Below are 15567 nucleotides of genomic sequence, written 5' to 3'. Positions count from 1 at the left end.
TATTGCACCCATCAACAACAGTGCTACCTTGCAGCTTGTACAGAGTTCCAATCCGAACTCCCCGCATCAATATCAGTGCTCCTCGAACCATCTTGCAGGTATCTTTCTCGAACACCGTCTTTACACCTGCATCATCCAACTTGCTTACAGAAATCATATTTCTGGCCAATGCAGGAATATGTAGAACACCCGGAAGTGTTCTAACCCTTCCACCTTGCAACTTCAACTTTACTTTTCCCCGACCAATGATTCTAGCCTTCCTATCATCTCCTAAGAAGACATCACCACCATCGTATTTCTCATACTCGCAGAACCACTCTCTATGGGGAGTGAAGTGAAAGGATGCACCTGAGTCAATCAACCATGCCTCATGATCTACATGTGTACTTGAAGAAGCCAAGTACACATCCCCACCTTCATCTGAGGTGGTTTTCGCCTCTGCAGAAGGAGCATCATCAGATCCCTTTCCTTTATCAGGAGCTTTAGATTTACAATCCCTTCTGAAGTGCCCTTCCTTTCCGCATTTCCAGCACACCACCTTTGTAGGTTTTCCTGGAGATTTAGATCTCCCTCTAGATTTAGATCTCCCACTCGATGACTTATTTTTGTTTCTGTTCTGGGACCGTCCTCGTACAGACAAGGCATCACCATTCTGGTTGTCCATATTATTCCGTCTCATCTCCTCCGTCAGCAAGGCTGAGACTATTTCATCAAACTGCAAAGCAGTTGCATTGCTACCTATTGCAATAACCAGACTATCCCACGAATCTGGTAGAGAACACAATAGACTGATGCACTTATCTTCATCTGAAATTTTAATATCAACAGATAATAATTGACTTACCACAGTATTAAACGCATTCAGATGCTCTGTCACCGAGTCTCCATCTTTCATCCTCAGGTTATACAGCTTTTTCCGCAGGAACAGTTTATTCACCAGAGACTTAGATTGGTACAAAGTCCCTAACTTGACCCACAAAGCCTTTGCCGTAGCTTCCCCTGATACATTCAGCAATACTGAATCTGAGACACACAATCGTATTGTGCTCTTTGCCTTCCGATCCAATTTCTTCCATTCTTCATCGGTCACTCCCGATGGTTTAGTACCCGGATCTACCGCGATCCACTGATCTTTATCGACCAACAGATCCTCCATCTTGAGTTTCCACAACTCAAAACTCTGACCATTGAACTTCTCAATCTCGATCTTTCCACTGCTCGCCATCTTCTTTCACCACCAAAATCGATCTCGCAGATCTCCCACTGAACAGGGTCTACCACAGGCCCGAGCGAAACCCCTCAGCAACAAAGGCGTCCCCTTGAAGCCAAAACAGCTCTGATACCAAATGTAGGTTTTAACCCTGTACAGAAATTACCTGCATACGAATTCTTAAACAAAGAAAATAAACAATGCGAGAGCATAACCCATAAAACACATATGCACAGAGATTTTTCCCTGGATCCCAAAACCGGGACTACCAGCTTGATTTTTCATTATATTCCTTTCAATGTTACAATACATATTTATACATGCCGAAGCATCCAATACCATGGACCGAAAAAACCATCGCGTCCAATACCATGTGCGAAAATCATGCACAAAACCATAGGTAGGTTCGCCCAACCTAATATAGGGTCCAAAAAAAATTTTCCCGGGGCGCTGCCCCGGACCCCGTAGAGGGGGGCTACCCGCCCCCCTCTAACCCCCCATTTAACTACGTCGTTAGTCGTGGAAATAATATAACACAACCCAACAGTAACATGAGTTGAGCAAGCAGATACAAACAATATAAGGTATTCAGGGTCTCCTTGGTTAGCGATATAGCCTCTAAAGAAGCAATATAGAAAATAAATCTCCACTTCATTTCCCATCTCACGTCTTCGTCATTGACACCAAAAACTGGTGTAGTACATTGTATAAAACTTTCTCAGTGCGACACTAAAATTCATGTTACCTGTCATAAGCCTTTTTCTATCTCCTAGTTCTAATTACCTATGTTTCATTACTCTTTTTGTTACAACATAAAACTTTAGCTAGAATGATATTACAAGGCGTAGATAATTCCATCAAATTAGTTCAAACTTTCATCGTCTTGCGTCTCCTATTACTTCCCCTCTCCTAGTATTTCTAAATGGTACATTGCAATACTGTACTACGAAATGGAATAACAGGTGTACAAAGTCGGGGATCTGCGCAAGATAAAGGTTGTGTGAAAGAGGGTGTGCATGTGGAGGAAGGGATGTTCGAGGCATATGCATATATGGAACAACAAGACAAATTTTCTTCCGCACACAAGAAATTATATTAATTTAAATAATTTTAAAGTTAAAAAAATAAAATTCTTTTATGATCTAACGTATTATTATAATTTTCCATATATAGAGTTATAAAATTATATATAAGATTATTTTACCCTAAATATTTGACTAACAAAAATTCTTGTGCAAGTAAATGTAAGTACTGTCAACATTTGTCATGCTCGCAAGTGTGTAGTTATAATGCCACCTTGTATCTGGTTCACATTATTTTCAGTGGTTAATTTCATTTATTTGGAAATGATGTATGATAATTGCTTGTTTCAAAGTTTTAAACAAGCTTTAAAGTACTAAACTAATCAATTTCATGTAGAGCAATGCCTTTAACAATACCCTACATTCAAAAAAAAAAGTAATAAGTCAAGTTAATACTAGCATGAAACCTTGCCTAAAGGAGTGAACAAATCCCACATGTTTGTAACTATTCAAATATAGGTAAGTTGTTGGGCCACTAAATTGTCATTATTATTGTTTATTCTTGACATTCATTTCATCTCTTTCTATCATTCCTTTATCACTCCATTTATCACAATTTCTCGTAAAATACCATATCACGCTTACTCATGCTTTTGTGGTTTAGTAATGTTTATTTTCCTTTATTTTTAATATATTAAATACTTTTATGCATGATTTTCCCATGATGGTTTATGAATGGATTTGAAATAAAATCACTCACAATTTGATCCTCCAAGATCTCTTCTAGATTGCAAACCTGAGCTCCAACTCATAGTCAAATATTCCAACTCAAAAATTCGCTAGTATAAGAAGTGATAATTTTGTGTCTTAATTTACGGGAAAATGAGGATGAATGTAAAAAATATGAGACATGGGTTTTGTGCAGAATAGGCCAATTTAGTTATAGCATGAGTGGTTTTCAAAAATTCGCTTTATATTGGGAGAAACTCATGGTTCTCTAAAGGCGATTTTCCCATATTTGCTATTGCGGTCATTTTCCAAATTCTCACAATTGCAATACTAGATTTGACTTATTCTAGTTGAATAACGGTGGAGAGAAATTTTAGATCTCATCTTGCTTATTAATATTTTGTAATCAATCTAAAATGGTAATGGAAATAATTGTATAATCAGTTTAGTTGTAAATTTCCCTTTACTCTCTATGTCTTTAAATAAAGACAAAGATCAGAGAAGGAGGGGGGACAATTGTTGAACTTGAAGTAGATTAAGAACTGTATCTCAAGTGTAATTAATTTTTTCTTAATGAAAAGATTTTTTCATGGAGCTGAGCATTTCTTATTTATCTGAGTTTAATTTAGGCAGGCTTACTCTAGGTAGTCTGGGCCTGCCACCCTCGATGAAGTGTTAACTCTCTGTGTAAAATAAATCAGTTTTGAGTTTGGTTTTCTTCATATGTTGTTACTCTGGCAATTAACATTATTCTCTAGATTATTCAATAGATTATTTCCATTACTAATTTTATACATAGTGTCTGGTAACGAAAGTTTATAGCACTCTAGTTTTAATTATTGTTTCCTTGAAATAAGTATGCTACTTCTTTAATTCTCTGGTGTTGTTTTTAGACAAAGTTTGTTGTTACTAGTATTTGATTTATTTTGGGAGCAGTTAATCGTTGAATTAGTGTAGATGATTAGAATAGAGTTGAGAATTTCTTGTGTTGTTTCTTGATTATGTTTCAGTGGATTTTCCTTCTGAGTGATATTTTAGATTAACATTTTATTCCAGTTGTTTCTTAGCTTTTCATTCATGCACCAAAAGTTTAATTCAATTAGAATTAGAGTAAACCTTCGGTTTTATTATTTGTTTTCTAAGTTTTACTTTCCTCAATCATTTTTTTTAGAATTGAAATACTTCAAGAGTGCACATAGGATAAATATATTTCCAATTAGTACATGATGAAAGGATCATAGGAAATCTCATGTAGAACTAGTATTAACTATTGGTTGTTGCTTGTATATATTTTGTCAATTGCCTTGAAATAAAAATACACTCCTCGGGTTGATAGGTGATTTAATTTACCCAACATAAGTATTTATCCCTTATTGGTAAATACAAGTCTTTTCGGAATTTATTGGGTGAATCAACGTGTAATTAGGACATTGTTTGAGTGCTTAATGGCATTTACTCTAAATATTTATGTAATGATTATTGGTTGTGAACAAATAAAGGTGGTGTAGAAGGCTCTACGTCTAGTATCCATCACAACAATTTGTGCAAACGAGAGGTGTTGATACGTACAAAAAATTGTTTCAAATTACATTGAAAGAGATATTTAACAACCATTTAAATGAGGCTTACATGCCACAAAACATTACTCTGCCATAGTTTTAATTTAATTTTCTATTGGTTCACACTACACAAGATGACAAGGCAACTAAGGTGGTGTATAGGTGGTGATGACTGGATCAGTGTGATAACATAGCACCCCACACCTGTTAGACATGGCATGGGGATTTGGGGTTTTTGGTGGCCAAATGAGCCAAATCCATGTGACACTTGGAATGGCGATCTGGGGTTTTTGGCAGCCAAATGAGCCAAATCCATGTGACATGTGGCATGACTAAAAGACTTCCACGTGGCTTGATGATGTCATTGTGATGTAAGAATGACATCATTAGATGATGTGGTGGAATGTTGGGTTTCATGCCAAAGGGTTGTGTTTGTAAATGATTTCCTTTATTAATGAATTTTCAAAAATCGATTGAAAATAAGGTAGTGGTTCTATAACATGAGTTGAGAAGGTATATTTGGATAATATGCAGCATCTAGGGTCTCTATGGTTAGAAATATAGGCTCTAAATAAGCAACATAAAAATAATAATAATAATAATAATAAATATATATATAATAAAAAAATAAATAAAATAAAATTAAAATTAAATAAATAAATAAATAAATAAATAAATAAATAAATAAATAAAATAAAATAAATAAAAAATAAAATAAAATAAAAATAAAAATCCCTTTAATTCCTCTTTCATGTCTCTATCATTGGTACCCAAAACTGGCAAATTACATTATGTAACACTTCCCCACCACGATTGTAAAATTCATGTTACCTATAGGAAGCATTTTGTCATCTCTGGACTCTCATCACATATGTTCCACTACTCTTATTGTTACAGCATATAGATTTAGTTGGAAAGCTATTGTAAGACATAAATGATTTCAACAACTTTCATCATCTTACGTCTCTTGTTACTTCGCAACTCCTGGCATTTCTAAATGGTACATTACAATATTGCACTATGAAATGGAACAAATGGTATACAGAGTAGGGGATCTATGCAGGATAAAAGGATGTGTCAAAGAGGTTGCATGCGTATATGGAACAACAAGACAAACTTTATTCCGCACACACGAAAATTTTTTTAATTTAAAATAATATTAAAGTTAAAATATTAAAATTATTTTATGATTTAACGTATAATTATAATTTACCATATATAGAGTTATAAAATTATATATAAGAGTATTTTGCCTTAAACTTTTGAGTAAAAAAAATGCTTGTGTGAGTAAATGTAAGTCCTTTTAGCATTTATCGTGCTCACTAGTGTATAGTCGCGACACCACCATGTATCCAATTCACATTATTTTCAATGTTTAATTCAAAAATGATGTATGTTAATTGCTTGTTTCGAAGTTTTAAACAAGCTTTAAAGTAATAAACTAATAAAATTCATGTAGAGCAATGCCCTACCTTTCAATATAAAAAAGAGGTTAAATTTTTAAACAAAGCAATAAGTGAAGTTAATACTAGCATGAAACCTTGCATAAAGGAGTGAACAAGTCCCACCTATTTGCAATTGTACAATTTGATTAGATAATGAAAGCAAATACTTCCACAAAAAACATTTACATTAGTCTACTGATCCAAATTAGCATAATTTACAAAATTTATGTCCTTAAAGATGACCAAAGTATAAGTGATACAAGGTTATTAAACTATTTTGCTATATGTTTCGAGATAATGCTTGTTTTACTAATTCCAAAGAATTACAATAAGTTGCTTTTAGTACATTATGAATTTCAAACTTGGTCGAGCACGTAGCAAAATTTACTAACGATTTATTTATTGATCAATGATAGTTCCTAGAGGTTGGGGCTCCTCTTGATTATGCTACCAGAACGGAGGTCTATCTACTCCATTCATGATTTGCAAGATCTCTTCAATTTGAGTTCTTATGGCATTTAGTTCATCCTCTAGCCAACCAAGCCTTTTTTGAAGTTCCAACATGCTATCCATCAACATTGAGATATCTTGGCTCATTACATATAACTCTTCCTACGTGCTTCTCCATTACCTCAAACCATTTCTCTAAATCTTACCATTACAATAGTAATAGCTACACCAGGGTGTTACAAATCCATTTGGGCACATCAATCCCAACCTTCAGATCAGTGTTTTAGGGCTCATCAAACCCTAATTTCAGTTGCTTCATGCCCTAAACAAGTCACCCCTTTGAACGCCTCCTTCCCAGATAGTTTCATGACTTGAAGACATCTAGAAATAGCCTCTAGAGGACCAGTGCAGGTAAGCCCTTGTTAAGATGCATTGCAGAGCAGTTGAATCCACTGCCAGGATGCTCTGTAGAGCACTTAGGCTTCCTTTCACCTGCGCTGGGCGAGAATGAGCAAAATTCACATAGGGTTTGGGGAATATTCTTATCTTTTGGAGTCATCTAGAAGGTTCCCTCACTTATCAACTCCTATGAGCTCGAAAATGGATGAGGAATGAGTTAAGGTGCATCCTATCCTCTCATCCCTTCCTCCATGGAACTAATTCTAAGTATGGAAGGCCATTCAATGCCTCCATTTATGACAAAACCTCCTTCACCTTCCTATAAATTGACCACTCATCTAAGTGATCAGGGGCTGGATTATGTTGAATTGTAATGAGATGTTGCTATGAGATTTGGCTTTCAAGCAAGTATTGTAATGCTACAAGTTTTTCATGCTTTTGATGTGATGTGGATGGGATCCAAGCTGAAGGAATGGCTTTGAATCAGACACCAATGGTAATTCCTTCTTCTATCTAATAAAGTGTTTGAACCTTTCTCCGATATGTTTGTATTGTTTCATAATGCTTATATGTGTGAATTGTATCTGATTCCTTGCACTTATATTCAATAGATCATGTGCTTTGGTTGGTTCTTTATTTTCTATTGTGTTTACAGGGTACTTTTCAAGCGTATTAAGTACGGGAAGGAGCGACATGATCGATACAAGGGAGCCAAGAGGAAAGCGGAACTACAGGTAGGTCTTCTCATCTTATCTATCTATTTCTTATAGGAAAAGTCTCAAACACTTTAAACTATTGTTCTAGATACATCTACTTATCTAGGGAATTAGTACTTATTCGTAGATACCAAATTCTCCAAAACACAAGGTATTCATTGAAAAAATAACAAAAAATGTGTGACACAATGTAAACCCCCCTAGCTGCCCACGGGGCTTTGGATTGACGGTGAATGGGTGCACTGTTAAGGCACTCCTTGCGATAGGTCACTGGTTCAATTCCCCGTGGGTACTTAGTTTAGTCTTAACCTAGAAAAAAAAAATGTAAACCCCCCTAGCTACTACTTCTTTGAAACTGCTCCGATAGAGTTCGATCCAACGCCAAATTAATAAGGCCAAGAATATCAATATTGTCTTTCAAAATCCTAACAGAGTTTCCATTTAAAGCAATTTTGGCTCAAAACAAAAACAATTTCAAAAGGCACTTCACAAGAAAAATATTCCCAACAATGATGATACCAACAAGACTCAGTAAATTAAAAAAAAAACAAACATGCAATAAACCAAACCTTGAGAACACTCATCACTTCTAGAAAAACTGAGCAAATTTCTTGGCTAGAGCTTTTAGAATTGAGTTCAAAGCCATCATGCCTACATATAGAGTGTGAGAAGTAATAATTCATCTAAATCACGAATTGAAATTAAAGCTTTGATAAGACATTTGACTGCGGCCCATTTTAATAGTATTCATTTTCCATTGATCTCTATCAATCCAGCTAGTATTGAATTGCCTGGTCTGCAATCAAAAAAGAATTTTCTAATATTGGTTGTTGAAAACCATATCCAAATTTCTTAAATTCCCACTTGAGAGAGTCCAATCCATAGGATTTTGGTTCATGATTGTTTCATTTTGCACGCTTTGAAAATCGACATTAACATAGTGTTGAAAACATTTTAATGTTGTCATTTACTACAAATTTAATTTTCATAGAAAGTTAAACTAAAAAAAGAAAGGAAGGAAGCAAAAAACCTCACCAAGTTTTCTTTTTAAAAGTTGAATCATATCATATAATCATATTGAACTAAATGCTATAATAATATTCGACTAAATGTCATTGTATTAATATCTTAATTTCATTTTATTTGCATTTATATAATAATATAGTGACATTTAAACATTAATTTCATTACATTAACATTACGAGCCTGTATGTGTGTAATTACGAATTATAAAGTCAATTAAATTAATATACATTATGAGATTAGCAATGAGGCGACAGTGCCACGTAACAAGTTAGGTAGAAAAACCAGGTTCATTGATCTAAATCCATATTGGACCATTAGATCTCGTCGGACACAGAGGACAATATTATTTTTAGTTTTATTTCAAGCTCGATGCGAGATTTAGGGCACAAAACTCAACCAATAAATACCATTGTATCTCATCGGGCACAAGAGGCAGTGTTAACCCCTGAGCAGGTTGAAATTTGATGGACAATCATGGTTGTTGATCACGATTAACCTACGTTGTTGGATTTCATTGGGAACACATATTGTGGCCCAACGCAAATGGCACTCGTTAGATTGTAGTAATATGAATCATCAAATGTTATTGCGTTGAAGTACAACATAGGCCAAGTGTCTTGGTATAACAATATAACATTAAATCAATTGTTATTTTCTTGTCATTTTTTATTATTAATGTTTTCTGTTACTTTTTCATTAAATTTGATTTCCACTTTATTATAGATAATTATTGTAATTTAGTGTATTTATAATTTACTAGAAAATGCAATGTTGTTTTATCCACACAAAACATTAGGGAGATGCTTATAAGTCATGGTAATTAGTGTTCATCATTTTCATTACATTTAGTGAGCTTAGCATACCAAAACCATACCTTTAGCGACCATCTGGGTAATTGAGTACTTATGTTATTAGGCTAATAGCCATTCCCGTTAATTATTCCCTTGCAAAAGCTACGTGAAAGCAAAATGCTTCAAAAAATACAGATTACAAGTCTTATTTTTTGTTAAAATCTAACTCTTGATTCCAATCGCTTTCTAGTTTTTATACAAAAATATGAAACAATGTTTTGTTTCAAAATCAAGAAACATAGAATATGATACATTAAAATGAAACTTTATTCGCGGTCCAATTTTGAGCTTGCACTTGTACCCTTTTCCTGGATTATGTTGAAGTAATTGATAAATTCACAATATTAGTTTAACAATTCGCTCCCAGTTTGACCCATTTGGATAGCTATATGATATCAATTTCCTATAAACTGAATCGAGATCAATATACTTGTGATAAGTTGTCTTAATAGGAAAAATTGATCTCATCTTGCAGTGAATGTAAAAGTCATTCGTTAGCTTTTGCGCAATTTGCTCACCTTTCAAAACTCCTAACATATCAAATAACTTATCATCATTTGTGCCATGCATGTTTAACATTTCTTTGTATGCATCCAAAGCTATTCATTTTCCATTTGAGTCCCAAAATGAAGGCATACCCATTCCTCTTACAAGAGTAAACCTAGTATGTAATGAATTAATTTCCTTCTGAACCAACCTACACTTCTATTGCACTTGTTGGATAAAATTTTGTTTAATGATAACATTATTTGTTTCTAATACCCAACCAAATTTTTCATGAACCCCTGGATAAAATTCCGTTTAATGATAACATTATTCTTTTATAATACCCAACCAGTTTTTTCATGAACCCCTAATACTTTGAGCTACTCATCACCTTTGGCATTCAAAAATTTAATGAATCTTTTCACTATTTATGGTTTACCACCTAATTCTTGCTCAATCTCCTATGTTGCCTTTTTTGCAATTTTCAATAAATTTGTTTCATGACCAATTACTTCAAATGATTCCCATAAATTTGAAATATAATTAACAATACCTTTCCATAATATTCTTTTGGTTTATATTAATTGTTGTTTCCTAATCAATTGTTTCTTATACCACTCATTCTAACTTTGCAATGAAGCTTTTTGTTTAAGTTCTCCAGCAAGAATACTACATTTATTTTTCGACTCCTCATTGGCTAGTCTCAATTCCTTGTTCAAATTTTCAATTTCTTGATTTTTTAAACTAAGTGATGACATTGTCTTTGCTAATTTTTTTTTAGGGATCTCCCTCTGTTACTGTCGTTTATGAGCTCGTCACTATACATTTATGTTCTACCTTTTCCTTTAACAAGCATTCAATTTTAACTTCCATCTTTTCCAACTACTTATTTAGTTCAATAATTAGTGAAAGTAGTTGTTCTTTCTCTTTTTGCATCATTCTAACTCTGGAGTTTAGACATGCTCCAAAGCTGGCATATTAAGCTTCTTCCTCAACACTTGGATATCCTTTTCCATGGACTTTATCAACTCTTGAGTTGAGGTTGAGTCATTTGGATTTGATCCCAACTTAATAATAATGTTCTCTAAGTTATCAATTTTCATCAATTTAGTTCTCATAAAAATCTTCTCCTATTTAAGTTGATTATTTACCTTAGTCAATAATTTTTCAAGCCTTGCAACACTTGTAGCTGAGCTTGAAGACTTCTACAAAATATCTCCCTTGTTTATCTATGAAGATCCATTTGATCAATCAAATGGATCTATACTAGGTCAATTGTAAGCTTTGTAGCTTTGTAATCATTTGCAATCTTAATAATTTAGGATTTTGGCTCTTAATTTAGCATATTTATTCTTGATTTCCATGAATTAAGAGAAGATGCTTTCGTGCTTAGAAGAAGTAGCAAATGACATACTAGATAATGATACTCGAGATCCTAGAGCAGTTGAAGATAACAATTGTAGATTTAGAATAGGTTTGCTTGACATGACCTATGTGACTAAAACTATTGGCTCTTCCATTCTTTGTCTTTTCTATACTCTAAATTCAATACTCTCTATCTGGAAGTTGATTTTTTAGTGTCCAGAATTGTTTTTTTATTTCATTTTCTCTTAGTTAAGGAGTTTCCAACATATATGTCTTTGATGTCTTTGATGTTCTAAAATCTTGTTGTACAACTAGTGAAGGATCCTGCTCCCAAATCTCTTTATTTGCATATTGTTCCACCTTAAGCTTTAACACATGCTTATAAGGAGTTGCTTTATGTTCAACTCTTTTACTTGAAATTATCCCATAAGGGTCATAGTGCCAGACCTCTTCCTGCACAAACTTCATTTCTTGTAGCATGGTTTCAACTTCTACACTAGCTGTTCTAGTATTTACCACAAATGGCCCAACCCCCACCCCCCCCCCCCCTTAATTTAAAAACTCCAGAGTGTTTATTAGAGAGAAAATGAATATGATATACATTTAATCATTTCCTAATAGATTATAGGGAAAAATTCTAATAGGAAGGAAAAATGGAAGTCCATAGGGTGCCAATTCACTACCATATATTCTGATCTCAGTAAATTCTTTATACAAATACCAATCTCCCATTCTAACTGCATTGCTTAACTGTAAAATTTTCCTTATCTCTGGAAATATTCTTGGTGGCAATATATCATACATGAGACTAAAAGACATTGACAAAAACTTGTTACCAAAGTATGAGAACGAAAAGTCCTAACAATGCTTTCTCAACATAGAAGTCTAGCGAATAACTGAAAGAACATTTCCATCGAAATCTTGTATTTGCAATTATACACCAGAAAACTTGTCTACTTATAAAAATAGGAACATATACACTAGAACATATTGGTACCTAAAAGAATTAGTGACCTTGTAATTCGTTAATTGATTATAAACAACATGAGATATGTAAAAATTGTAGTCAAATCTAACAAGGGATTTTTAACAGGTGAAATAGAAGATAAAAACCTTAGTATTGCTTCATATTGTTTGGTCATGTTCATATGTTATCAAACAACAATTCATTGAAACGATTTGTCTAGATGTCTCTTAGAAAATATTTGAAGGATATGGTGGATTGTGTTCTGGTAATGAAGCATTTAGAGGTAAAAAGGATGAAATAACTATAGATTTTTCCTTCGCTCTTAGTTCATGATACAATTGCATTAGGAATTCTTCACTTAAAGGACTGGCCTCATTAGGCATTATAATATTTAGCATTTGCAAAATAGGTTCAGGGTTAATAAAGAACAACACAAACCCAGTCTTTGACACTATTACCTATTTTCTTGGAAGATATCTTTCAGAACACCAAGTAATAAACTTAGGAAATGGGTGAGTCTAGTGTATGATAAATTGGGCCAAGTAAGACTCCCACACTCATAATGTATTATGCAAATCTTGAAAATGATGATACATGGATGCTCGAAGCTCATACAAATCAACATCGCATCGTGTTTCATGAGTGTCAGACTCTCGTTCAATCAAAGGAAACTCATCAAAGTTAACAAACGTTTTGGGTGAGGGTTTAACAACTTTTCCCTTCATGTATACAATTTGCAAATTAAAATGTAATGGAAAATAGAATTAGCAATTACAAGATCTGAGGCAAAAATTGAAATAACACTAGGTGCAAAGCTCTTATATGCTTCTCAATAGTTTTCAATGGTACAAGTCAATTCAAAATGTTGCTTTCTAAAAACTTGTATTTCAAGTGAGGACAAAATGTGACTCCTCCTTGTCCCCCTTCTTGTTTGATGGGCCCAACATATCCCTGGATATGTATGCTTTTTAACACAGTGAACGAAACATATATTTTTATGTCATTTAATAGAAGCATTCACATCCAGTAATAGAGGTAGAGTGCATCTAATTCCTATGACAATTAAGAAATAATTTACCGCCACGGTGACAGGAATTAAATATATTGATCGACGAATGACACAAACCATTTGTACATTGTAAAGTTGGAGCTAAGAAAAGCTTTAAGCGGGAGGTAGAAAATTCCTATGTATGTGTTGGCTCACTAAGATGTCTTTTTACAGGCAATCTTAATCCCTACATTAGTTGTCAACCTAAGGTAAGTCTTTTTATCTCAAGAGTGCTAGCACAGTATATGCAGTGAATCTAGAGGTTATCTAATGATGAATTGTTGCAATCACTAACGGCTAATTCTTCAATTCAATTCACATAATTCTGGAAAGAACTATCTATGGAAGAAATACTCTTAACACACTCCGCAATTCTATATGACTTGTTCCGAAATCAATTGAAACTGAATGCAAATAAGAATTAAACTTGGAATTGTGAAAATAAACTTAAGGCTAATCATACTCAATCAAGTAAAGAAACTATAACTATTGAACATCACTGTTAATCTATAACAACCCAAATCAACTTGCAATTCCCAATTGAACAGCAACGGTAATTAAACAACAATAGGTAATTGAACAGCAATCGGTAATTAAACAGCAATCGGTAATTGAACAACAAATAGCGATAAAGGATTTCTAAATGGAAAACGATCTATATTGCAATCTATAGAAGTTAATCAATCTTATCTCCAAGATCTATAATAACATCAATTCGAAATGAAAATCAATCTGCTATTAAAACTAATTCACTCATTCCAATCAAAGCACTACTTAAGTATGTCACATGGCTTCACTCTGAATCTAATTGAATAGCAGTATGAATCAATATCACAAACCTTTACGATAAATGAAGTAATTGAACATTAAATCAATAACAAAGACTAAATATAAAAACTATAACACAAGGGAGCAGTAGAACTTCTTGTGACTGGGCCTAGAGTCGCCAGAAGCCTCTGCTTAATAAGAACTCAAAATATGAAGATGTATCAAACGCAACCTCCTTTCATTAATTGCAAGTAACAGCTGACAGAGTCACTGATATAACAGTGTATATGTTTTCAAAAATAATAATTACAGATTATCAAAGTCTGAATTGTATCTAATTTCCTTTCGGCCCTATATATAACATAAAAGAGTAAATGGATAAAAGTGAATCCTCAGGATCAGGGGATCCTGAGGATTTCGCAATACATAATCTGATCATGTGATAAAATAGCATTGTTCGAGTTGATCTCCCGCTTCCTTGTCTGCCCAAGACGCTGTAGCTTTTTCCTTTTATGGCCTCGTGTTGTTCTATCAACTGAATGGCTTTTGCCCAGTCCACATCTCTACACATAAAGATAGCAAAGAATCAGTTTGTTGTACTAGATTTGCCTATTCTATCACCAAATGCTTTCATCCAACTTTACCACATATTTTCCTCATTTTAATCTATAAATGGAGATAATCGTATAAGGATGAATGGTAAATGAAGAATTTTATGAAGATAAATCATACCTTTTTCTTGTCCCAACATACTCCCCAGTTTACCTTGTTGCACGTCCTCGTGCAAGAGAATAGTTTAAATGCATCTGAGTTAAGGAATAAGCAGGATATAGTTCCTCCTTGTAATTCCTAAAACCATTTTTTTTGCTTAAGGATAGCGAAAGCCTGGGTTACTTCATGATCCTTCAATTTATAGTAACTATGGTATTGATCAGGAGGATACCATATGATTGGGGTTCTGTAATGACATCTTATCCATTCTGGCTCCATTATTAAAATCATATTACTATATTTATAGAAACGAGAAGAGGCAGCTTGGAAGTTTCGATATCCAAATGGCTCTCGGACCCTCACAATGTTACTGGAGACTTCCCACCTCTGCCTTGATGCAGACAAGGCTTCTTCCCTAATGTCATGGAAATATTCTTTTCCAGCCTGAATAATATCAGTATGGAGTGGCCCGAATTTGCCTACAACACCGTCTCACTACATAAATTGTTTATACCTGACAGATAGGAGTAATGGCTGTGTAGGCTCCCCTCTGACCCATAGGTCAATGCCATACTCACGTCTACTAAAATTGTTGTGAGCCTTGGTCCTTTTTAGCTGGTTGGCATCGAATGAGAGGAACGCCTGAAATTTGATGTCTCCTATAAAAGGGTCAGGGTGGTTGTCCATGTCATCTTTTAAAACAAAATTATCCATATAGATTTCACAAAGGAGGCATTGAACCTTCTCATCATGCTCTCTGAAGCATTTGATAAAGTCAAGAGTGGTTTTTATCTCTACCAGTTTACCAGCCTTAG

The sequence above is a fragment of the Pinus tabuliformis genome, chromosome 6 (genome assembly GCF_031772625.1).
Source record: "Pinus tabuliformis cultivar Carrire ecotype Pingquan chromosome 6, CPIR1, whole genome shotgun sequence".
Taxonomy (NCBI): Eukaryota; Viridiplantae; Streptophyta; class Pinopsida; order Pinales; family Pinaceae; genus Pinus; species Pinus tabuliformis.
This window is presented reverse-complemented; position numbering follows the sequence as displayed.